Genomic DNA, 24,011 nt, shown 5'->3' with positions numbered 1-24,011 from the left:
GTGTTCTTTCGAGAATAAGTTACTGTCTTCGTGTATATAGTTAAAGGCTACCCAGCCTTTCACCGTCTTTGCGAATGCGCACTGGTTGCCCAAACTCTTACGGGAATCGCCAAAGCGTGCGCGAGTAATGAGTGAGTGGGCAAATGTCTATCAGGCACAATACATATTTAGAATTGTGGACAGTTGGGAGTGTGTGTCTCACGGGAAGCGTGCAAGGGATAAGTCCCTGGAGTCGCGCTGTTTGTCTGTGTCCTCGGTGGCTCAGATGGATAGAGCGTCTGCCATGTAAGCAGGAGATCCTGGGTTCGAGTCCCGGTCGGGGCATACATTTTCAGCTGTCCACATCGAGGTATATCAACAACACCTGTCGGCAGCTGAGGTTGTCAGTTAGTCATCATTTATTCCACGGAAAAGCTGCACGGTCATCAACAGTAACTGTTCTTTCGAGAACAAGTTACTGTCTTCGTATATATTTTATTTGTTACATCTTTTTAAACTCTGCAAGTGGTTTTTTTCATTTTTTTCTGATCATCCCACTTTTTTTAGCATTCCAACAACCTCCTGATCCAAAAATTGTCTGTTGATCGATTTTCTGCTCCTCCTATGCTCCTGGATCGATTTCAGCCAAACTTGGTACACATATTACTTACCGTCTGGAAACAAATACTGCGGGAAAGGGGGCGGTAAGAACCAAGAAACACCTATTGTGATTCGAGTCATGACGTTGAGAGGAAAGGAAAAGTAGGTAATTGATAGAGAAAGAGATGAGGATGATTTGGACTGAGACAGGGTGGAGAAAGAGATGGACAGGGAGAGGGGCTGGGGTAGGTGAAGAGAGAGAGGGGAAGTGGAGATGAACAACTACCACGGGAGAAGAAGATCAACTTAAAAGGGGTGAGGAAAAGAAAGACGGGCAGGAGGAGATGGATGGAGGGTGAATGAGCAGATGGACAGGGAGAAGGGTAGGAGCAGATGGACACAGAGAGGAGGAAGGGTCAGATGGACAGAGAGAGGTGAAGAGCAGGTGGACGGAGATAGGGCAACTGGAGATGGACAGGTGATGGAGTTTGAGGAAATGGACAGAGGGAGTGGGAAGCAGGAGATGCACAGACAGGGGAAGGAGGTGATCGACTGATAGCAGTTTGGAATAAATACATACCTGGGTAACGCCGGGTATTTAGTTAGTAATACTGCAAAACCAAACATAGTACAGTGTCAGATTCTAAGAAGTACAGAGTTTGTACGTAATATTCCGTTCACATGTGAGGTAGAACTACAGCACTAACACTAGTATGAGCTTTGTGTTCGTGCAGCAATTTAACCAGAAAATCTGGTAAACTAGCTACTACACAAAATATATAGATTCAGAAACAGAATCCAGAGTCATTGAGATATGTTTTTTTGTACTTGTATTTTTGTTCAAGCCCGTTCTTCTTTACTCATTTTCATCGTCTATCACTCTCATTTGTAGAATATTGTGTTGTCTTTTGGCAGCTTCGTTTGTTGCATTCTTTATATTTCCTCTCTTAATTTTCAAAGTTAACCATTTATCTTCTATTACAATTCTAGTACCCATTTGACTCAGCCATTGGTTGATGCTTTCTTTGTAACAGTCAATAGCCTCTGCTAGTATCAACTTACCCAGGGCCCATCTCCTTAGTTTCCAGCCCTTCCGCAGTTTCTTCAGCTGTAATTTGCTTTTCATATCAAATAGATATCATTGGCCCGAGTCCAAATACGCTTCTGTAAACGTATCTTAGCTTAAAAGGTTTTTTAAAAAAATTTTATCTTACCATTAATAATTTATCGGAAACAGCTTTGTCTCCACCATTCTCACACGCGTACGTACGTTTGTCTTGTGTCTCTAACAGATTTCTAACAAAGGTAAATTGGTGCTGAACGTAAAATTCGCTTTCAATCGTTTCCACCACTGTATTTTTTCCTACTATTTTTACTTTCATTTCCTTATTCGTTACTGAATTCGGCTCTCCCGCCACGAATAAATTGTCGTCTCCCTAACGGACTGAATAACTTAATTTATGTCATCACACTTTTTTCCGACCGCTTCATCATCTGCCGAGCTGGGGCCACATTTATTTGGACAACGGTATTCGGTCCCGTCTTTGTATATATATTGGCTATGCTAATATTTCCAATATCGTGTTCGTAGCGGCTTACCCCCATTTAAGGCTCCTTGTTCATTATTAAATCTACTCCTGAAACACATATATTTCATTTTGATGGGAACAAATTTAGCTGCGGAATATTTTACCCAAGAGACTGCCACCGTCATTGAACCAGAAAGCAGCGTTTCATGTCCTCGGGAAACGTTACATCTGCAGGTACCCCTTGCTTGCAACCGTGACACAGTATTGCAGTGTCAATATCGCAAACGTATATTATCTATATTGTAGCCCAGAACAACTGTCAATCATCCAGGCTGTTGCCTCTGTAAAAATTAAAGTCGCTACTGCCCCTTTTCCTAGAATTTTTTGTCTGGCCTCTAAATCGAATCCCTTCCGATGTGATTACACCTGGATTGCTGCTACGTTTGTCCGACTTAATGGAGTGTGACTCCTATTGTATTAGTCAGACTGGTGTCTGGAATGGAAGTCATCGGGACATTTATATCTTTGAATAATGATGCTCTTTGTTGGGTCATTTATATCACTGAATAATGAAACTCTTTGTAAGACATAACATGCTATTAACTCTTTGTTACATTATTGAACTCTGAATTGTAAATAAAGTGTTATGTTAAGACTAAAAATCGCTGCTTACTACTGTGATTCACGGCAGCTGGCAAATCATTCGGAATCAGGTGCTAAGAACATGTTTTGGCTCTAAAGAGGAATAAATCAAATACCCTGCAGACCTCTGAAATTAGAGTATCATGAAGGCAGCATGCAACAACGTAAAATTGCCATGAAGTCTACCACAACCCCACAACTTGGAAACGCGAATGATTTGCATTCCCGTTCAACGCACAAGGTAACTGTGAATAACGCGATCTCCATTCAGTGTATAAGGAATTATTATGCAGTACGTTTCTCATTCAAAAACCTCTTTTGAGTTTAGGTTGTCTGAAATAATTTCGTGTTGTGACTTTTGTTGACCTTCAAAGACCTTACTGTTACACATCATTGGATTCGTCTCGATATCCGCTATCAGAAAATAAGTACCAAACTATAGTATCTTTTTAAAAAAGCTAATTGACCTTCATATCTCTGAAGCGACCTCACCTGGAAACAAAAAACCAACGTCAAATCATGGCCCAGTTGTCCCAAGCAATTTTTGCCCCACAAAGGTTTCAGCTCCTATCATACTTTCGCGGTTATTCTTGGTTGCAATAGTTAGTGACTTACCCTGTATAGTACAGGTAATTTGCACTCCATTTTAAGCAAAAGCTAATTTATCACGCATCTCAATGTTGATGATGTAATACACTTTGAACTACGTATCATTCATTGATACAATTTTGCAGGTACTATGAGTGCAAAAGGGGATACTGTCAGCGAATTGTGTTGCGAATAGAGTCATTAATAAACAAATAATGAAATGAAAAGTTATACCAGAGGGTGACATTTGACTGATGGACAACGCAAATCTAGTAAGCTGGTAAGCGATTAAACTTTTTTACTTTCATTATTTTGAGGGCGGGATCAACGAGTGAATGTTTCGTTAAGATTCAGAATTAAATGTAAGGTTTGGTGGAGGTCACAAAGTCCTGTCGTTCTCATATATTGGGTAAAGAAAATTCGAGTTTTAGCGTGACGTCATTTATGATGCCTCAAGAGAGACACACCGTGTAGTACTTGTCTTATTGTGTTCATCTTTTAACATAAGATTATAACTTATATGGAGTAGATTATAAATCATTTAAAGTTCTTAAATTCGGTCAATAATTACTCGAAATTCTGAAAATCAAAGTGTTGTTTGCCCTGGAAACCGGTCGATAGTTAGCTGCAGCTGGCAGAGGGTTCCAGGATTTTGCTGCCAGTGGTGACAGTATTGTGTACTTAGCTTTCCACCCCGTATGCCCTCAAACAACATTTCAGTTTAATCAATCATTCTTCCAACTATACTGTATTCGCACATTAGTAAAATTTTATCGTTAACTATAATTCCAGCTAATGCATTTACTATTGGATGCAGTGTATTTCAGCTGCAATCAATCACATATAAAAAACGAACTATCATACTGAAAACTTTAATAGTCTCAGAGTCTGACATACAAACCAAAAGGAGGCAAATTTACATAGTCTTTTATCATGGAATTGAGACAAACGCAAAATTAAATTCATCACGTCTAGAACATACAGCTACACAAATTCCATGTATTATGTTGATATTTCTGCCTTGAACTTTTTGGTCGTCCTGAGAATGGTCGAAGGACAGTCGGTGCATAGGCGGGAGCAGCCTTGCGTGTACCACGACGGCAGTGCTGCGCAACTTAATCCGTTACACCCATACTAGTCAACATCTGAATACCTCTTCGCCAACGTGTAGCTTGCTTCTTAATCTGCGTTTTATTATTAGGTATATACCTTACCAATGTGGGGCGGTCTCCGTGCCTCATCGATGCAGGTGGCTGTACCATAGAGACAACCGCAGTGGGGCGTCTGTGGAGATGTCAGAGAAAGCCGTGGTTCCTGAAGAGCGGCAGCAGCCTTTTCAGTAGTGGCACGTTCAACATTCAGGATTATTGACTGATCTGGTCTTGTAACATTAGGCTACATGGCCTTGTTGTGTTGGTATTGTGAATGGCTCAAAGCAACGGAAAACTAGAGCTGACTATGGCATCTTCTTTGGTAAACTACTCCAAATCTGAGAAAGACCCCCATTGGGATCTTCGTGTGGATACTACTCAGGAGGATATCGTCATTTCAAAACCAAAACTGGCCTTCTAAAAGTCGGAAGTCTAATGCTAGTTCCCTTATTGCAGTAGGTAGTACTAGTTTATACACCAACTAAATCCGTAGCTGAAGTAGAGATTGAAAGACTGTGTTGTCAGGTAAAGGAAATTATTCAGGTAGTTGCGGGATTCGAAAATTTTGTATGATGGGAGACCGTAATTCAATAATACGAAAAGATGAGAAAGATAAATAGTTGAATTACATGCGCTGGCAGAAAGTAATGGAATGGGAACTCACCTGTCAGTACTTTGCACAGAACATAATTTAATTATCACTAAACACATTTTTTTAGAACCATGAAAGAAGGCTGCATACATGGAAGAGACCTGCGTATACTGGAATGTTTCAAATTGATTATACAGCGTTAAGACGGAACGTCCGAAACTAACCTTTAAATTCTAACAAATTTCCTGGGGAATATTAGGACTCTGATGATAAATTAGTGATAATGAACTGCAGGTTGAAACTGAAGAAATTACAAAAAGGTTGCAAATTAAGGACATAGGACGTGAAAAATTTTAAGGAACTGGAGGTTGTGCATTTCAGAAGGAGCATTAGACAACGATGGACGGACACTGGGGAGAGGAAGACAACAGAAGACCAATGGGTAGTTTTGATAGATGAAATGGAGAAGGCAGGCAAGGATCACATACGCAAAAACCAAGGCCTAGAGTAGACCCTGGATACCACAGAAAACATTGATTTTAACTGACTAAATGAGAAAACGTAAAAATACAGAAACTTCAGCAGTTGAAAGAGAATATAGACGTCAAAAACGAGATCGACCGAAAGTGCAAAAAGGTTAAGCAGGAATGGCTGGATGACGAATGGGTGGCCCGAAGTTTGCACATGATGCCTATAAGAAAATTAAAGAGGCTCTCGATGAAGAAGAAAGAAGCAGCTGTATGAGTATTAAGAGCTATGGTGGGAAGTCAGTACTAAGTAAAGAAGTGAAAGCTGAAAAGTGGAGGAAATATGTAGATGATTCATGTAAGAGAAACAAACTTGACGACAGTAGTACAGAAAGGAAACGAGGTTTGTGCTGATGGGATAGGAGATAACACACAGCAAGATGATTTTAGAACGGCACTGGAAGACCTAATTGGAAACAAGACCAACGGAGTATACAACTTTCACTCAGAACTACTGAGATCCTTGGGAGAGGCGAACATGTCAAAATTATTCTACCTGATGTCCTAGATATGAGACACACGAAGTATCTTCAGACCTTTGCAAGAATGTGATTCCAATTTCAGAGAAGGCATGAGCTGATAGTTGTAGGTACTACCCAACCCTACAGCTTACTAAGTCGCGACACGAATTATTTGCCGAAAATCGGAAAAACTAGTAGAATGCTGTCGTATGGCAGCAGTGCGCCTGATGGACCGGCCACTTTGCGGAGGGAGAGGCATCACATACATGCATAACTCCAAGGCGTCGCCTACAAGGACTTCGGCTGACGGCAAACATCACTTGGCAACTGACCGATAAACGGCCGGGCAAGCGCAACGAGAATCCTCCTTGCTCGGGTTCTACTTACTCCGCCGAGCTACCAACGACTCTCCTTCCTTCCATTGGGATTTGTCTTTATATCCCTTCATCTTAATTAATTATGTTGTTTTCAAGGCGAACGCCTTATTTATTTCTATGAGAGTTTGGTATTAGATATTGTAAGAAAGAGTGTTTTGTCTAGGTGATACCCTGTTGTGTTGCATTAAACTTATCTCTTGTCGATCTGGAACGTGTTGTTTCTCAAGTACCTTCTTTCGTGAGATATAGCAGTTTGAGGAGGAGGAATCCTTTACACCCAGGTGGTCACACGTATGTTCTTTTGTTCTTTACTCCCTCCAGGTCAACAGGTAGGTCAGATCTTGTTGCTTCCCTTCGGCCGAACATCCGATTTCTGATCCCGTCGATGTGACGCAAAGTAAGTTGCTCATCCAACGAGCTATACAGCTCGTCATGCAGGAGCTTGCAAATAGGATGGCGGATATGACAGCAGGATCCACTGATGGATCGCAACGCTCTTCTCGAACGGACTCCATGCCTAAAAGCCCCCGTGTAGCTCCTTCGCCATATCCGGACTTCTACACGAAACTAGAAAGTTGGGCAAATTATATGTATTGCATAGAGCAGCATTTCCTGCCTTATGGTATCTTGGGCGACGCTCATCGTAGGATATTCTCTCTCGTCAATGCCGGACGGGATGTCTACTGCCTTCTTCAGCAATGAAACCTGAACTTCAGTCGCATGCCATCCAATATGAGGAACTAAAATTTTTCTTGCAAGAATACATCGACTGCCAGGTACACGTTGCAGTGCAGAAATTCCTTAGCTGCCGTAAGGACTGGGGTAACCGCTCTATGTAAATAGGTAGTGGAGGAGTTTGGGGAGGGGGAGAAAGGAAAAGAAAAAACAATCAAATGAGAAATATTAAAAAAGTGCGGTGCTAGAAATACTGTTTTTCAGACTAATCCCTTTTATGTAGGTGTTCTTGTAAGTGGTAGCGAGCTTAAATCTGATGATAATGTGCAGTCTGAAGTGAAATATGTATCTATAATGGTTAAGAATATTGTAACACTAACATTGATCGAACACTAACACTGAAGTGAAATATGTATCTATGATGGTTAAGAATATTGTAACACTAACATTGATTGAACACTAACATTGACTGGACACTAACATTGATTGAACACTAACACTGGTTGAACACTAACATTGACTGAAGTGAAATATGTATCTATGCCTAGCCTCGTTTCTGATTTCAGCTCCTCAATTCTCGAATCACTTTACATCAGACGTTACACAAATAACCAGATTCCATTGGAGGCAAAGGGCCTTTTTCACCTTCATTCCCCGCTTGAGAGAGAATCTGTTAATACATCTCACTCAGAGGATTAAGGCATATATTCTCTACAATATTGATGATTAGTAGAAAAAGGAAACGTCACGAAATTATCCGAAATCGTCATTCCTAGTCCGACTTGGTTTGCTGAAGACAACGTTTTTGTTAAACATAAGGCTGCTGTGGAAATCTGGTTTTGTAGTCATTGTAGCTACCGTATATCAGCATTACACCTCTGAGTCTGAAAGACGTATGACTTTTAGTGAGATGTTACTTTGTTCCTCTACTTGCAAACAGTGAAGCAGACGTTTGTGCGCATTCTAATTTTACAACCAGGAGCGGCGCATACGGTGCTTTCACTGTCTTCAAAGGCAGGCGCATATCAACTAACCTTTTCGGAACGACACAGCTGATTGGTGTCATACATATACAGTGTGTTGCCTGAGTATGGAATCATTACGAAAAGGGCGTTAAAAAGAGAGTGGAATTAATGGAACAGATAGTAAAAGTTAAGATCTATATGTGGTACCTCTTGATACAGTCATTGTCTTTCCTTGCTTCCCTGGAATTATTTCTGTGGCAGTATTGGATTTCGTTGTGGTTGGTATATACAGATAAATGTTAATGTCATAAATTTAATCCAGAATAAAGCCCAAGATGCCTGTTTCCCATATCTCGGAGAAAAGAAGCTTTCCCATGTTGCTATCGGCTTCCTATGTTTGTGGGTCACTGGCATTTCATGGACATATGCTTAGAGAAGCCCTGATTCTGAATAAGAGATGAAAGATTCAGCAGGGACGTTTGGGTGCAAAAGCTGGAAGACTCGCTTAGACAGCTTTCCAGATGACACTGAACAGTTTGGGGAACAGTTAGCATCCTTGTTGAAGATCAATTGTGAGTTCAGAGGAAATAGAGAGTTTGAAATTCGACATATAAACAGTGTAAGCCTTTCTCTCGGCTTGTCTAATCTATCATTGAAACATTTTGTTTGTCATAACTGTGAATACAGCTTATTTGCCATATCTATACATAAATGTTTTTTTTAATTTGGTAGAATCTGCGGTCCTCCGGATAGCAGGAAAGTTCTCTCGTAAATATTTGGAAGTATTCATACTGTATAAAAAGCAGAGATTCCAAGTTGTGGAAGTCATTCTTTCTTCATCCTTGGAGCTGTGAATACCTGTCATGAGCTACTGGAGTAGCTAGGAAATATTTAAGAAAAAGAAACAGTAGAGAAATTTTCCGCAGCGGCTGGGAGTCAGAAGTTGGAGTAATATCATTCAACCATTCTGTATCGCCTTAAAGACGGAAGCATGTTCTCTCATTTAATGTTAAAGAATCTGCAGTCTTCCTGATCGAGCAGTGAAGAGAATTTGCAGCCATACTGATCTAGCAGCCATCTGATCGAACAGCTGAGGAGGAAAATAATTATCTGTAGGAGGCTGTGGCAGAAGGGAACCTACAGGAGGAATGCCACAACTTTCACCGACTATCCTGTTCATATTATTATTATTACTTCTCTCCCCTCTCAGACGCCGCGTCTGGTCAAAAATGGAAAGTGACGCGGACCTTGATCAAGCGTGACTTCCTTTTAACTGTATGGTATATGTTACATTGCATTTAGGAACTTTCGGGTAATTGAGCATGTATCAATAATTACGGATTACTGTAATTGTATTTATAAGTTTGGATGTAGCTGTATTGCATTGATGTACTGGTGGATATTGTGTGGTATGACTCCTGTAGTTGATAGTATAATTGGTATAATGTCAACTTTATCCTGATGCCACATGTCCTTGACTTCCTCAGCAAGTTGAATGTATTTTTCAATTTTTTCTCCTGTTTTCTTCTGTATATTTGTTGTATTGGGTATGGATATTTCGATGAGTTGTGTTAATTCCTTCTTTTTATTGATGAGTGTGATATCAGGTTTGTAATGTGGTGTTGTTTTATCTGTTATTGTGGTTCTGTTCCAATATAATTTGTATTCATGATTCTCCAGTACATTTTGTGGTGCATACTTGTATGTGGGAACGTGTTGTTTTATTAGTTTATGTTGTATGGCAAGTTGTTGATGTATTATTTTTGCTACATTGTCATGTCTTCTGGGGTATCATGTATTTGCTAGTATTGTACATCCGCTTGTGATGTGATCTACTGTTTCTATTTGTTGTTTGCAAAGTCTGCATTTATCTGTTGTAGATCTTTAATAATATGCTGGTGTTTATTGTTTGATTCTGTATTGCAATCATGAATCCGTCCGTCTCACTGTATATATTGCCTTTTCTTAGCCATGTGTTGGATGCGTCTTGATCGATGTGTGGCTGTGTTAGATGATACAGGTGCTTGCCATGTAGTGTTTTCTTTTTCCAATTTACTTTCTTCGTATCTGTTCATGTTATGTGATCTAAAGGGTTGTAGAAGTGGTTATGAAATTGCAGTGGTGTAGCCGATGTATTTATATGAGTGATTGCTTTGTGTATTTTGCTAGTTTCTGCTCGTTCTAGAAAGAATTTTCTTAAATTGTCTACCTGTCCATAATATAGGTTTTTTATGTCGATAGATCCCCTTCCTCCTTACTTTCTGCTTAATGTGAATCTTTCTGTTGCTGAATGTATGTGACGTATTATATATTTGTGGCATTGTGATCGTGTAAGTTTATTGAGTGCTTCTAAGTCTGTGTTACTCCATTTCACCACTCTAAATGAGTAGGTCAGTATTGGTATAGCATAAGTATTTATAGCTTTTGTCTCATTTCTTGCTGTCAGTTCTGTTTTCAGTATTTTTGTTAGTCTTTGTCTATATTTTTCTTTTAGTTCTTCTTTAATATTTGTATTATCTACTCCTATTTTTTGTCTATATCCTAGATATTTGTAGGCATCTGTTTTTTCCATCGCTTCTATGCAGTCGCTGTTGTTATCCAATACGTAATCTTCTTGTTTAGTGTGTTTTTCCTTGACTATGCTATTTTTCTTACATTTGTCTGTCCCAAAAGCCATATTTATATCATTGCTGAATACTTCTGTTATCTTTAGTAATTGGTTGAGTTGTTGATTTGATGCAGCCAGTAGTTTTAGATCATCCATGTATAGCAAATGTGTGAGTTTTTGTGGGTGTGTTCCAGTAATATTTCATCCATAATTTGTATTATTTAGCATGTCGGATAGTGGGTTCAGAGCAATGCAGAACCAGAAAGGACTTAATGAGTATCATTGGTATATTCCACGCTTAATCTGTATTGGCTGTGATGTGATACTATTTGAATTTGTTTGGATATTAAGTGTGGTTTTCCAATTTTTCATTAGTATGTTTAGGAACTGTATCAATTTAGGATCTACTTTGTATTTTCCAATATTTGTAGTAACCATGAGTAGGGCACACTATCAAAAGCTTTTAGCAATGTATGCATAGTGTAGAGACTTTTGTTTAGTTTTAGCTTGATGTGTCACCTCTGCATCTATTATCAGTTGCTCTTTACATCCTCGTGGTCCTTTGCAACAGCCTATTTGTTCTTCATTTATAATTTTCTTCTGTGTCGTATGTGTCATTAATTTCTGTGTAATGACTGAAGTTAATATTTTGTATATTGTTGGTAGGCATCTTATGGGGCGATATGTAGCTAGGTTTGTTGTGTCTGCTTCATCTTTAGGTTTCAGATAAGTTATTCCATGTGTAAGTGTATCAGGGAATGTGTATGGGTCTGCAATGTAACTGTTAAATTGTTTAGTTAGATGTGAATGTGTTGAGGTGCACTTCTTTATCCAGAAGTCTGCTATTTTATCTTTTCCAGAGGCTTTCGAATCGTGAGTAGAATTAATTGCTTGGGTGACTTCATGTTGCAATATTATCACTTCAGGCACTTGTGGTATAATCTTGTATGTGTCTGTTTCTGCTTGTATCCACCGTCCATGCCTGTTTTGTTGTACCAGGTTTGACCATATGTTACTCCAGAAGTGTTCCATGCCTGTTATGTTTGGTGGATTGTCTATTTTAATGTGTGTGTTATCTATTGTCTGGTAAAATTTCTCTTGTTTTGTGTTGAATCTTTGGTTCTGTTTCCTTCTATTTTCACTTTTTTTGTATCTTCTAAGTCGTTTGCTCAATGATTATAATTGCTGCTTCTTTTGATCTAATTACTCTATCGCTTCTTGTTGTGAGATTTTACCTAAATTTTAGGTTTTTTTTCTGACCTTTCATTTCTTACAAATTGTGTTAGCTGTCCGATGACTTTTCTCAGTTTTTCTATTCTGACCTGTAGCCTGTGTTGCCATGCTGGTTGTGTGTTGGTTGGTTCTGATCTAGTGTGTATATTTAGTGTAGTGAGTGCTCCTATATAAACCAGTAGTTGTAACTCTTCCATAGTTGTGTTTTCATTTATTTTGTTGTGTATGACTGTGTTGATAGTTTTTATTGTTGTTTCGACTAGTGGGTTATTTGGCGGTCTATGCAAGAATGGTCTAATGTCTGTAAGTGTGTCTTTGTATTCTATATATGTCAGCTGAAATTTTTCTTCTATATCTAACATGTGTGTCACTTCGTGTTCTATTTGTGCTTGTTCTGGTGGCTGTTTTAAGATTTCGTTTTCCTCTGATTGTTTAATTGACGTGTGTTGTTCTTTGTTTGTTTGCTCTGGGATGTTTGAATCCATTACTGTATTTTCTTCTTCTTCTGATTGCACATTATTTTGTTCCAGTATTTGTTGTACTTGTTGTTTGATGTTTTCTAATTCTGACTTGGGTATCCTGTTATTTTTGATTATTACACGGATCTGATCAGCTAGTCGTTGTTCTGTTAAAAATTTTAATTCTAGGTATCTGGTTATAAATGTTGTGTATACTTGTGATCTGTATCCAGTTGTGTTGGTTCCTAGGTCTGTTGCTTGGTAATAACAGAACATGAGGTGGCGAAGAGTTCTCGGGCTTCCAGCCGGGTGGCGGTGTCTTCAAACAGCGACGGTTCGACGAGTGACATACTCATCATCTTCTGGCGAAGATGATGAGTATGTCACTCGTCGAAACGTCGCTGTTTGAAGACACCGCCACCCGGCTGGAAGCCCGAGAACTCTTCGCCAGCTGTATACGCCGGGAAAGCATACACTCACAGAACATGAGGTGTCGATTAACTTCATCTGACCATCTCATCCTCTGTCTTTGTTTTCCTTCTAGGGTGTTTGCAGGAAGCATATCCTGCAATATACGTCTATGGGGATTTAAATCATTTTCCAGTTGGCTAGCAGTGTCGTTACCATTGTGGGCGGGCATAGAGTTCAAGCGTCGTCCCCGACCATGACGGCGCTTGTCCGAGGCTTCTTTAGTTCTGTCCTGAACCAACTAATCATACTAAAAGGGGGGTTAGCCCTATAAGTGGTTTGTTCTTTTCGTCGCCTTTTACGACTGGCAGAACATACCGGAGGCCTATTCTTTTCCCGGGCCTCCATGGGGCTTATTATTACTCTTATTATTATTATTATTATTACTGCTGAATCAACAGCAGAACGTATTAAATTTGATGATATTCTTTAATGTCTTGATGCCGAATCTACATTTAGAGGATGTATATGTATTGGTATTATTGTTAATAAATTTGGATTTAAGGACCACAGATATTTCTTGGACACTTGTTGTCACATTTTCGAGAGTCTTTATCGTCATATTAATCAACTTATTAAAATTAATTGTTTGCTATTCTTCAACTGTGTCTTGCCAGCGACAAGCGAGGAATAGCTGACGTACTCATTACAAAGAATGTGTCTCTATTACTGTCTGATGCTCACTTCAGTGAATGGCACTTAACCAATGGCACAGAGCGACTTCAGAGAAGACTCGAAACTACCCAAGGTCGGGATTCTGGCAAGGAACTGAAGGAACTGATTCAGTTACGTGTCAACATTAATGAAAATAAAGGATTTAACGCAGGAGGATATACAAAACTTTTAAGATAACAGGAGGAAGAAGACAAACATGTAGTGATAAACGTCAAATCATAGGACAGTGCATGCCTCAAATAATCTATTTTAGCAGTATTGTGTCCTGTAAGTAAGAACACAGAACGCGTGTGTAAATGTATTCTATTTGCAAAAAAATTAAAGTTTAAAAATATAACATTCCTTGCAAAGCCCAAACATGGTCGTGTTTAGGTCGTGTTTTGGAAAAACAGAAAGAGAACTTGTCTATAAACATCTACGGCATCCAGTATTCATATTATGGGTGGATGACTGCAGAATATGAAAGGAAAGACAAAGAAATTAGAATTGCATCACTGTGTATTACAAAATATTGTCATAACGGGCAAGTAATTCTATTAATGTTGAAGGCGGAAGACAATAGAGAAATATGTCATTTCTATTGTATAAAAGTTTTGTCGATGTCAGCACACAGTAGGATTACTCGTCAAAACCATCCATTTGTAGTATGTGAACGGTGCCTCTGCTATTTTCCTTCCAAGGAAAGATTAGATATACATTCTGTTGAATGCATTCAGATTAAACCTGCCACCAGTATAATACCTATCGGTAAAAAAGAGTTTGTGAAATTAAAAAAAAATTGTTAATGATCTGTAGTGATTTACGAGTATGCTGATACAGAATGCTTATTGGAATCAGTCGCTGTGAATAAAGAAATTTTATTATCTGACATGTGCAAACGAAACAACTGTGATGTTTTAGTGATACAAGAAACACACAGAGCACCAACTAGCCATAGACCAAAAGTACAGGGCATGAAATCAGTTCTTGAGAGACCACACGAAAGGTACGGAAGTGCTATATTTGTGAAACCGAACTTAGACGTATGCTCCTGTGCTCTGATCTGCGAAGAAAATATAGAAATTTTAACTATTGAGCTACATTCATGTACTGTAACATCCGTGTACAAACCAACCAGTGCGAGGTTCAAATTTACGGAGCCTGGAAATTTCCATTCAAAAAACATTAAAGTTGTAGTAGGAGATTTTAACTGTCACGGTCTCGCATGGGGTTATAAAGAGACAAATGACTATGGCGAAATGCTGGAGATCTGGGCAGACGAGGCTAAACTGATATTGATACATGACCCAAAGTTGCCTGCATCATTTAACAGCGGAAGATGGAAACGAGGATATAATCCAGGTAACATTTTTTTCTCCGAAAAGATATCCCTGCAAATTGTAAAGCAAATCGAGGACCCAATTCCAAGATCGCAACACAGAGCAATAACTTGCTGCATTACTGCAGTAATCAAATCAGTTATAATGCCCTTCAAGAGACGCTTCAATTTCAAAAAAGCTCATTGGGAACATCATACGAAACTTTTATAGACCTTGTTAAGAAAATCTCTCAACGGCGCATACCTAGAGGGTGTCGCACCCAGTATATCGCTGGACTCAATGGTAGCAGCAAGGAAGCTCTGAAAAAGTATGAAGAACTGTACAATAAGGACCCCTTCTCAGAGGAAACGATCCACGCAGGTGAGGTACTGATGTCTGGTATCTCCGAAGCGAGAAAGGAAAAGTGGTGTAACCTCCTACAAGAGACGGACATGAAGCACAGCAGTAGAAAGGCATGGAAACTGGTCAAAAGTCTCAACAACGACCCAACAGAACAACAACCAAATTGCAGTGAAGTTACACCTGATCAGATAGATCCCCAACTACGCATGAACGGAAAAACTAAAACGAAGATCAGGAATGGCAAAATTAAAAGAAAATTGAACGAGGAGATTAGCTTCCTAGCTCGCCCGTTCTTCATTCAGGAGCTACAAGATGCCATCAACGATTTGAAAAACAATAAGGCCGCTGGCCTCGACGATCTGAGATCTGTGCAAATTAAACATTTTGGACCGGGAGTACAAGCATGGATCCTAGAGCTAATGAATAACTGTATTACAACAATGCAAATTCCAAAACTGTGGAGGAAAGCTCGGGTTATTGCGTTACTAAAACCAGGGAAAGACCCAACTGAAGCTAAATATTTCCGGCCTGTCTCACTGCTTTGTCATTTATTTAAAGTGCTGGAGCGAATTATCCTCGAACGCATAGCTGATTATGTGGACAAAGTCCTCATTAACGAACAAGCTGGATTTCGACCAGGCCTGTGGCCAAATCCTTAATCTCACACAGTACATTGAAGATGGCTATCAGAGAGAAGTAACTGGGGTCGCATTCCTGGATCTCAGTGCTGCATACACAGTTAACCATAAGTTGCTTACCCAGAAAGTGTATAATGTCACTAAGGACTACACCCTTTCAATATTCGTGCAATGCATGCTACAGTAGAGAAGCTACTATGTAACCTTACAATCTAAAATCAGCCGATGGAGGACACAGAAAAATGGACTTGCACAGGGTAGTGTCTTGGTTCCAATATTATTTAACATCTATACTAATGATCTTCCCATCAGCCACCAGACACGAATGTTCATATATGCTGATGATGCAGCAGTGGCCGCACAGGATAAAACCTTTGAACAAGTGGAGGAGAATCTTACAGGTGCCTTAACAGAACTTGCCACGTACTACGACGGCAATAATCTCAAACCAAACCCTGGTAAATCTCAAGTATCCGCCTTCCATCTTAGGAACAAACAAGCCAATCGGAAACTCCGAGTCATGTGGCAAGGGGAAGATGGTGATGGTGGTGGTGGTTAGTGTTTAACGTCCCGTCGACAACGAGGTCATTAGAGACGGAGCGCAAGCTCGGGTTAGGGAAGGATTGGGAAGGAAATCGGCCATGCCCTTTCAAAGGAACCATCCCGGCATTTGCCTGAAACGATTTAGGGAAATCACGGAAAACCTAAATCAGGATGGCCGGAGACGGGATTGAACCGTCGTCCTCCCGAATGCGAGTCTAGTGTGCTAACCACTGCGCCAAGGGGAAGAGCTGAAACAGATAAACAGCCCAAAATACCTGGGAGTATCATTGGACAGAGCACTTATTTTTAAGCAGCACTGTCACAACACTAAAAGAAAGGTCTGTGCCAGGAACAACATACTGCGGAAGCTAACGGGTTCATCGTGGGGAGCTCAACCACATGTTTTGCGCACCACGGGTCTGGTGCTGTGTATCTCAGCAGCGGAATATGCGGCGCCAGTTTGGAGGAACTCTGCTCACACTAAGCAAGTTGACGTCGCCGTAAACGAAACTGTACGTATTGCCACAGGATGCCTCAAACCAACTCCCACAGACATCATTTATCCCATCATAGGCATAGCACCACCCACTGTCCGCTGACAAGTAGCCGCCGAGATCGAAAGATCAAAACAAAAGAATGATCCTCGACACCCGATGCATATGCACCGAAAACAACGTGTCCGGCTGAAATCCTGCAGGAGTTTCATTGAAACTACTGAAGAGCTCGCCACCAAGCCCGTCGAAAGGCGGCTATCTCTTTGGGAAGAAATGGGGTCACACTCCACAATGGCACTACTTGAGGAGGGATCTGCAGGATTTCAATCATCTTTTACAACTTGGAGGTCATTAAACCGGCTGCGCACTGGAGTAACTGGATAGAAATCAAACCTATTTAAATGGGGTTACAGTGACAGCGATAGGTGTGAATGCGGAGCAATACAGGACTTGGACCTTGGACCACCTACTGATTTTCCCAGATGTGTCTATAACATGCACTAAAGATGATATTTTGAAAGTCAATGACAAAGCAAACTACGTTGCTAATTACTGGGAAGGAAAGATATAATTGGTGCATCCGGATACGGAAGAAGAAGAAGAAGTCGCTGCTTGCAGCCGTAGTGCATACTATGGTTCATATTCAGATCACGCACATTTGCGTAGACCATGCAATGTTGCCTACTACGTACGCCTCAACTATAACCAGGAATATACCCAATTTAAATTATATAGAGGCAGCGATTGCAGTAGCAGTGATTACATGGATCGGTTTACTCAGTAACTCTATGCGATCACCTAGAACGTGAATGGCTTTTTAGTACAAAATAAAACCGTCATATTAAGTTCCGAAGGAGAACCAGCGTATTTCTCTGCTAACGTCTGTCAAATTTTTGAGAAACTGTTCAGGTGGCCACACACGCGTGCGGATATCCGTGACGGGCCAGGATCGCGGGCCAGTTCCACCAGTATCTCTGACGTGTCTGGTCTGCCCATCTGAGGCCCGTCGTTTCCCACTAATATGCACGTGTCTGAGCTAGTCTCTCCCATCTGCCCGCACGCCGGGTCCCTTCATGTCTATGGGCAACTCAGCGTATTTTTGTATCTTTCTCGGACCCAGGACTGAAGTGTGTGCTCAACAGACTAGAGCCAACGGCCGACGGTTTTCAGGAGTGTCTCACCACAAGTACGTTGTACAATGTGGTGTCTCATAGGCAGATATTTTCTCGTAGTACATTTTCCCACTTTGAAAGTATTTCAAGCATAGACTTTGCTAGGCATACGATTGTGGTAGTCACTGGCGGTTTGTGCGCAATGTACTCATATATTTCTAGAAAACAAAATAGCACCAAATGGGTCAGAAAATGGATGACCGAAAGGCAACATTCCTGATATACAGATCTGATTCAGAGTCACAGGCACTCCTCCGAGTAGCATGATGATTGATTACGTTAGGAAGAGGTCTTTTCTGAGCCTTTGCAAAGTATTGTGATTTGTAATACCTGTAAAACAATGGACATAAATCAGTTACGAATTATAGCCTACAACAATAATGAACCTAGCACAAGCAAGATTTTATTGGCATTCGCTATAATGTTGGTTTATACAATTCATCTCCTCCTTTTACTCTATTATTTCAAGAGCTCTACCATTTACTGATCTTATTTCTGATATTATTTAAGGTATTTTATAAATTTATAGCAACTACAGGAAGATGAGTGTTTTTGTCACCAAATGCGTTTCGTTTTATAGAAATAAAACTTCATCAGTGACCTGTAATGAAAGACATATACAATCTGGTATGCTTTCTACGTCTAAAAATAGTGCGTTTCAAAACATTTTCATGTTACTTACGATACATTATGCCCGATTTTCTCTCACATCAGGAAATGCCATCTGCTTCTACTAGTGTGGCACTGAGCTACTTTTTATAACACCTTGGTCCAAAGATAGAACACTGCCGCGAGATGTTTCAGACATCTCTTTCTACGCCCTATTCTTTACATTCACTTTTGTATTGTGTTCATATCTCAGATATAAAAGAAACAGGTATTTCATGGTACAGTTGTATAATTCTTTCGATATGCACAATGGTCGAGCCCTTCACTACACTTGTAGGATTTAAACCTTGCTGTCCCCTGCTAACCACTCATTCCTCAGTGGAGAATTTCGAATATCACCTATATTTCTCTTGTCGTCGTGTTAAAATTTGCTTCTTTGGTAAAACAAAGCGCAGTTTACACATTGTAGCTTCTCAGACATCTATATGCAGTTGCAATTGCGGCAGAATCATGAAACAATGGTTTACTAAACAAAGGAACTGAGGACAAATGAGGTCAAAATCTCATGAAATAGCACGTTCATGGTATAAGAATTAACGTGTAATCCTTCCTTTACCCAGCTGTAGCACGGCTACACTAATTCTCATTTCAGCTGCTATTGACGACTCTAAAATAATTACATCACTCCACCGCAAAAGTCTATAGTTACTCGTGTGTTGATGCAGATAAGGAAGTCTCATTGTGTGCTCATTTCGAGATCTCAAACTATTTATGAGACATTAGAGATGTTATGAGTATTTCGTTCTAGCTTTAAGGAGTAGATGTTCGGAAATGAGTGCGTCACATGAAATCATTTTGCGTGAGAATGGTGATAGATAGAGACCTCTCGCCTAGTCTAAAGAAAAATTCAGTATCCTACTAAATTTCGTAAGTAGCAATATGTGGTCTAATGTGCACCAGACACATATTCGTAATGATCTCTATTTCTCATTGCAATGCATTTGAATTATATGTAGTGTAATAGTTATATGCAAATTGTCACAACAACTATGATCATTAACGATATTATAGTTAATCCATCATGAAGCTGAAATATAAAGCTACAACCAACCCAAAAACGCTTTTTTACCGAATACCTCTTTTAAAGCCGTGTGGCAGAGGTTGCAGGGTAGCCAACGCGAGCGCGCCGTTCTGCCGGAGTAGCTCGTTACCCGCCGGTTCGCCGAAAACTCACGAACTTCCTGAACGAGGCCCGTCATAGAAATGTTAGAGTGTATGTACCTGCAAGGAGGCCGGATCACTGGTTCCGGGAACTGCGAGTAACGAACTGTAGGTCGTGGCTTTACTAACGCATAGGTGGGGACTGCTGGTATTCCACAATCCGTCGGAATAATCCGTGGACTGCATTTTAAATTCGCTCGTGGGTGCCAGCTTTTTCAGAAGATGATGTGAAGCACAGCGATCATTGTCGTTTCACAGGTGTTTACCGAGGCGCAGCACATCTAGTCGACAATGTGAATCATAGACACCACAGTACTGTGCCCGTCGTTTCCCACAATTTGTGCAGTTACGGCGGGCAGTTCTTAATCATAAACCTTTATGAACAACAGACCACAAATGATGATCAAGAAATTACTTTAACTCCGGATCACGTTTCCATTATAGTATCAATACGAAAAAACATAAATCTTTCCAAAGGTCATTACCGTAATACCTCAGTAGATGTGATGCAACATAAATATCCGATTTATTGACTTATTAGATTTTTTGATGTGTTCCCTCGAAAAGTGTGCATTTATTTAAAACTAGAAGAACTCAACGTAATGTGGCTATATTTTCATAAAGATCTTGACTTTTATTTAGTTAGGAAGAAGAGAATTTTGCTGTGCCAGAAGGTAAGCAATGAATCGACTATTCTGGAAGATCACTTGCCTTCAGTCGATAAGTTTAAGAGTTTGTTAACAGGTGAAACAATAACAAAGGCGCTTGGAGGATATTACAATTTATGTTTAAAAATTGATGTGCTGATCCTTGACGACATCTTCGAAAATTTTCGCTGTCTTTGCCTTAAGACGTGTGAACTGGACCCTACACATCACATCACCGCAACTAGTTTAGCGTGGGATGCTCTGCTGAGAACTAACAAAGACAAGTTGCAGCTAAAAACCGATAGAGAACGACTCCATTATCTCCAAACAAGCGTTGGAGGCACAATTGTTCACTGATCAGCGGACATGTAGCTGTCAAAAAGATATTCATATATGATTAGACGGAAATATCGATAAATCTTTATCATACATGTTGACGTGAACAGCCTATATAGTGGTCGATGTTGCAACATGTTTCCGCGTCTAAATGTGAGAGCACAGGAGAGAGAGATAGATATGATTACGTCCTGAGACCAAGGTGAAGGTCAGGAGAAAGGTGAAATGCCGTTGACCTTGGCCCCCAAAGAAGGCCATTGACTCGAAAATTTGGACTTTTCAGTACCATTGAAGTGCGAATTGAGACATAATGGTGGGTTTTGTTATTCAGTGCAAAAGCTAAATTTAACTGTTTGGAAGTTTCTTCAGTATGTATTTTTCTGGACTGTAGGCTAGCATGGAAGTGAAACGTAGATGATAAGCAATTCAAACAAGGAAAGAATAGAAGGCTTTGAAATGTGGTGCTAAAGAAAAGAAATGCTGAAGATTAAATGTATAGATTTTATAATAAATAAAGAGGTAATGAGGCGTAATGGGGTTAAGAGGAATTTATTACGCAACTCTACTGAAATAAGTTATCGGTAGGAAGACTCATTCTGAGGTATCAGGGTATTGTCATTTTGGTAAATTAAGGACGCGTGGATGGGCAAAACTTGTAGAACGGTACTACACCTTGAACAATGCAAGCAGGTTCACTTGAATGGATGTTGCGGTAGTTATGCAGAGACGAAGAAGTTTCTATAGGTTAGACTAGCATGTAGAAGAGTAAAAAACAAGTCCTCGGACTGAAGACCATAATAATAACAGGCTGCTTGAAGCCTGTTTCTCATTTAGGTGTATAGGTATTGTTAACTAGATAGATAATAGCGATAATCGTTAAAGCTGTATATGCCAAGATTAGGAACATTCTAATTATGTGTGCCTTCACTTAAACTCCTACAGCTTTTGAAGTAATTTCTATTACGGTTTTCGCAAACCTACATGTATTAAGAAAGTCTCTTCTGTAGTGAAGTTTCAGCACGTCTTGGAAGTTGAATGGTGTCGATAAATATTCCTTTCATTCCTCTGGAGGACTCAATGAAAAACTCCGTCCAAACTGAATAAGTTTTCGGTTTGCACAAACAGAGTTGGAAGGGGGGGGGGGGGGGGAGAAAGGAAAGGAAATGAACAATTGATGTCAACTGCATCTGACTGTGTGTTGAATCAGTGGCGACGAGCAAGTACACTACCGGCCATTAAAATTTTTACACCAAGAAGAAATGCAGATGATAAACGGTTATTCATTGGACAAATATATTATACTAGAACTGACACGTGATTACATTTTCACGCAATTTGGGTGCGTAGATCCTGAGAAATCAGTACCCTGAACAACCACTTCTGGCCGTAATAACGGCCTTGATACGCCTGAGCATTGAGTCAAACAGAGCTTTGATGACGTGTACAGGTGCAGCTGCCCATGCAGCTTCAACACGATACCACAGATCATCAAGAGTAGTGACTGGCGTATTGTGCAAAGCCACTTGCTCGGCCACCATTGACCAGATGTTTTCAGTTAGTGAGAGATCTGGAGAATGTGCTGGTCAGGGCAGCATTCGAACATTTTCTGTATCCAGAAAGACCCGTACAGGACCTGCAACATGAGGTCGTGCATTATCCTGCTGAAATATAGGGTTTCACAGGGATCGAATGAAGGGTAGAGCCACGGGCAGTAACACATATGAAATGTAACGTCCACTGTTCAAAGTGCCGTCAATACGAACAAGAGGTGACCGAGACGTGTAACTAATGGCACCCTATACCATCACGCCGGGTGATACTCCAGTATGGCGATGACGAATACACACTTCCAATGTACGTTCACCGCGATGTCGCCAAACACAGACGCAACCATCATGATGCAGCAAACAGATCCTGAATTCATCCGAAAAAATTACGTTTTGCCATTCCTGCACCCAGGTTCGTCGTCGAGTACACCATCGCAGGTGCTCCTGTATGTGATGCAGCGTCAAGGGTAATCGCAGCCATGGTCTCCAAGCTGATAGTCCATGCTGCTGCAAACGTCGTCGAACTATCAAGGGTAATCGCAGCCATGGTCTCCAAGCTGATAGTCCATGCTGCTGCAAACGTCGTCGAACTATTCATGCAGATGGTTGTTGTCTTGCAAACGTCCCCATCTGTTGACTCAGGGATCGAGGCGTGGCTGAACGATCCGTTACAGCCATGCGGATGAGATGCCTGTCTTCTCAACTGTTAGTGATACGAGGCCGTTGGGATCCAGCACAGCGTTCCGTATTAGCCTCCTGAACCCACCGATTCCATATTCTGCTAACAGTCATTGGATCTCAACCAACGCGAGCATCAATGTTGCGATACGATAAACCGCAATCGCGATAGGCTACAATCCGACCTTTATCAAAGTCGGAAACGTGATGGTACGTATTTCCCCTCCTGACACGACGCCTCACAACAACGTTTCACCAGGCAACGCCGGTCAACTGCTGTTTGTGTACGAGAAATCGCTTGGAAACTTTCCCCATGTCATCACGTTGTAGATGTCTGCATCGGCGCCAAACTTGTGTGAATGCTCTGAAAAGTTAATCATTTGCATCTCACAGCATCTTCTGGCTGTCAGTTAAATTTCGCGTCTTTAGCACGTCATCTTCGTGGTGTAGCAATTTAATGGCCAGTAGTGTATATTTGCCGGACCGGAATTCGAACCCAAGGTCTCTTGCTTACCAGGCAACTGCTTTAACTGCTACGCCACAGAGACACGTTCGTCTACATCTGCATGGATACTCTGAAAATCACATTTACGTGCCAGGCAGAGGGTTCATCGAACCACCTTCAAAATTCTCTATTATTCCAACCAAGGAAATAGCGAGGAAATAGAGAACACCTATATCTTTCCGTACGAGCTCTTATTTCTCTTATTATATCATCGTGGTCGTTTCTCCCTATGAAGGTCGGTGTCAACAAAATATTTTCGCATTCAGAGGAGAAAGTTGGTGATTGGAATTTCGTGAGAAGATTTTGTCGCAAAGAAATGATATTCATCCCAAATCCTGTGTCATTTCTGAGACACTCTCCCCCATATTTCGCGATAATACAAAACGTGCTGCCTTTCTTTCAACTTTTTCGATATACTACATCCGTCCTATC

General features: G+C 40.5%; 1 non-coding gene across 1 annotated transcript; it reads left to right on the top strand.

Moving 5' to 3' along the window:
- Positions 1-250: 250 nt before the first annotated feature.
- Trnat-ugu (transfer RNA threonine (anticodon UGU)) lies at positions 251-324 on the top strand. Its single transcript has one exon. It is a non-coding gene; the product is annotated as a tRNA-Thr (tRNA).
- Positions 325-24,011: the final 23,687 nt, after the last annotated feature.

Source organism: Schistocerca serialis, chromosome 3 (genome assembly GCF_023864345.2).
Source record: "Schistocerca serialis cubense isolate TAMUIC-IGC-003099 chromosome 3, iqSchSeri2.2, whole genome shotgun sequence".
In the NCBI taxonomy this organism is placed as follows: Eukaryota; Metazoa; Arthropoda; class Insecta; order Orthoptera; family Acrididae; genus Schistocerca; species Schistocerca serialis.
The sequence above is the reverse complement of the archived record's forward strand: the minus strand, read 5'-3'. Positions and strand labels throughout refer to the sequence as shown.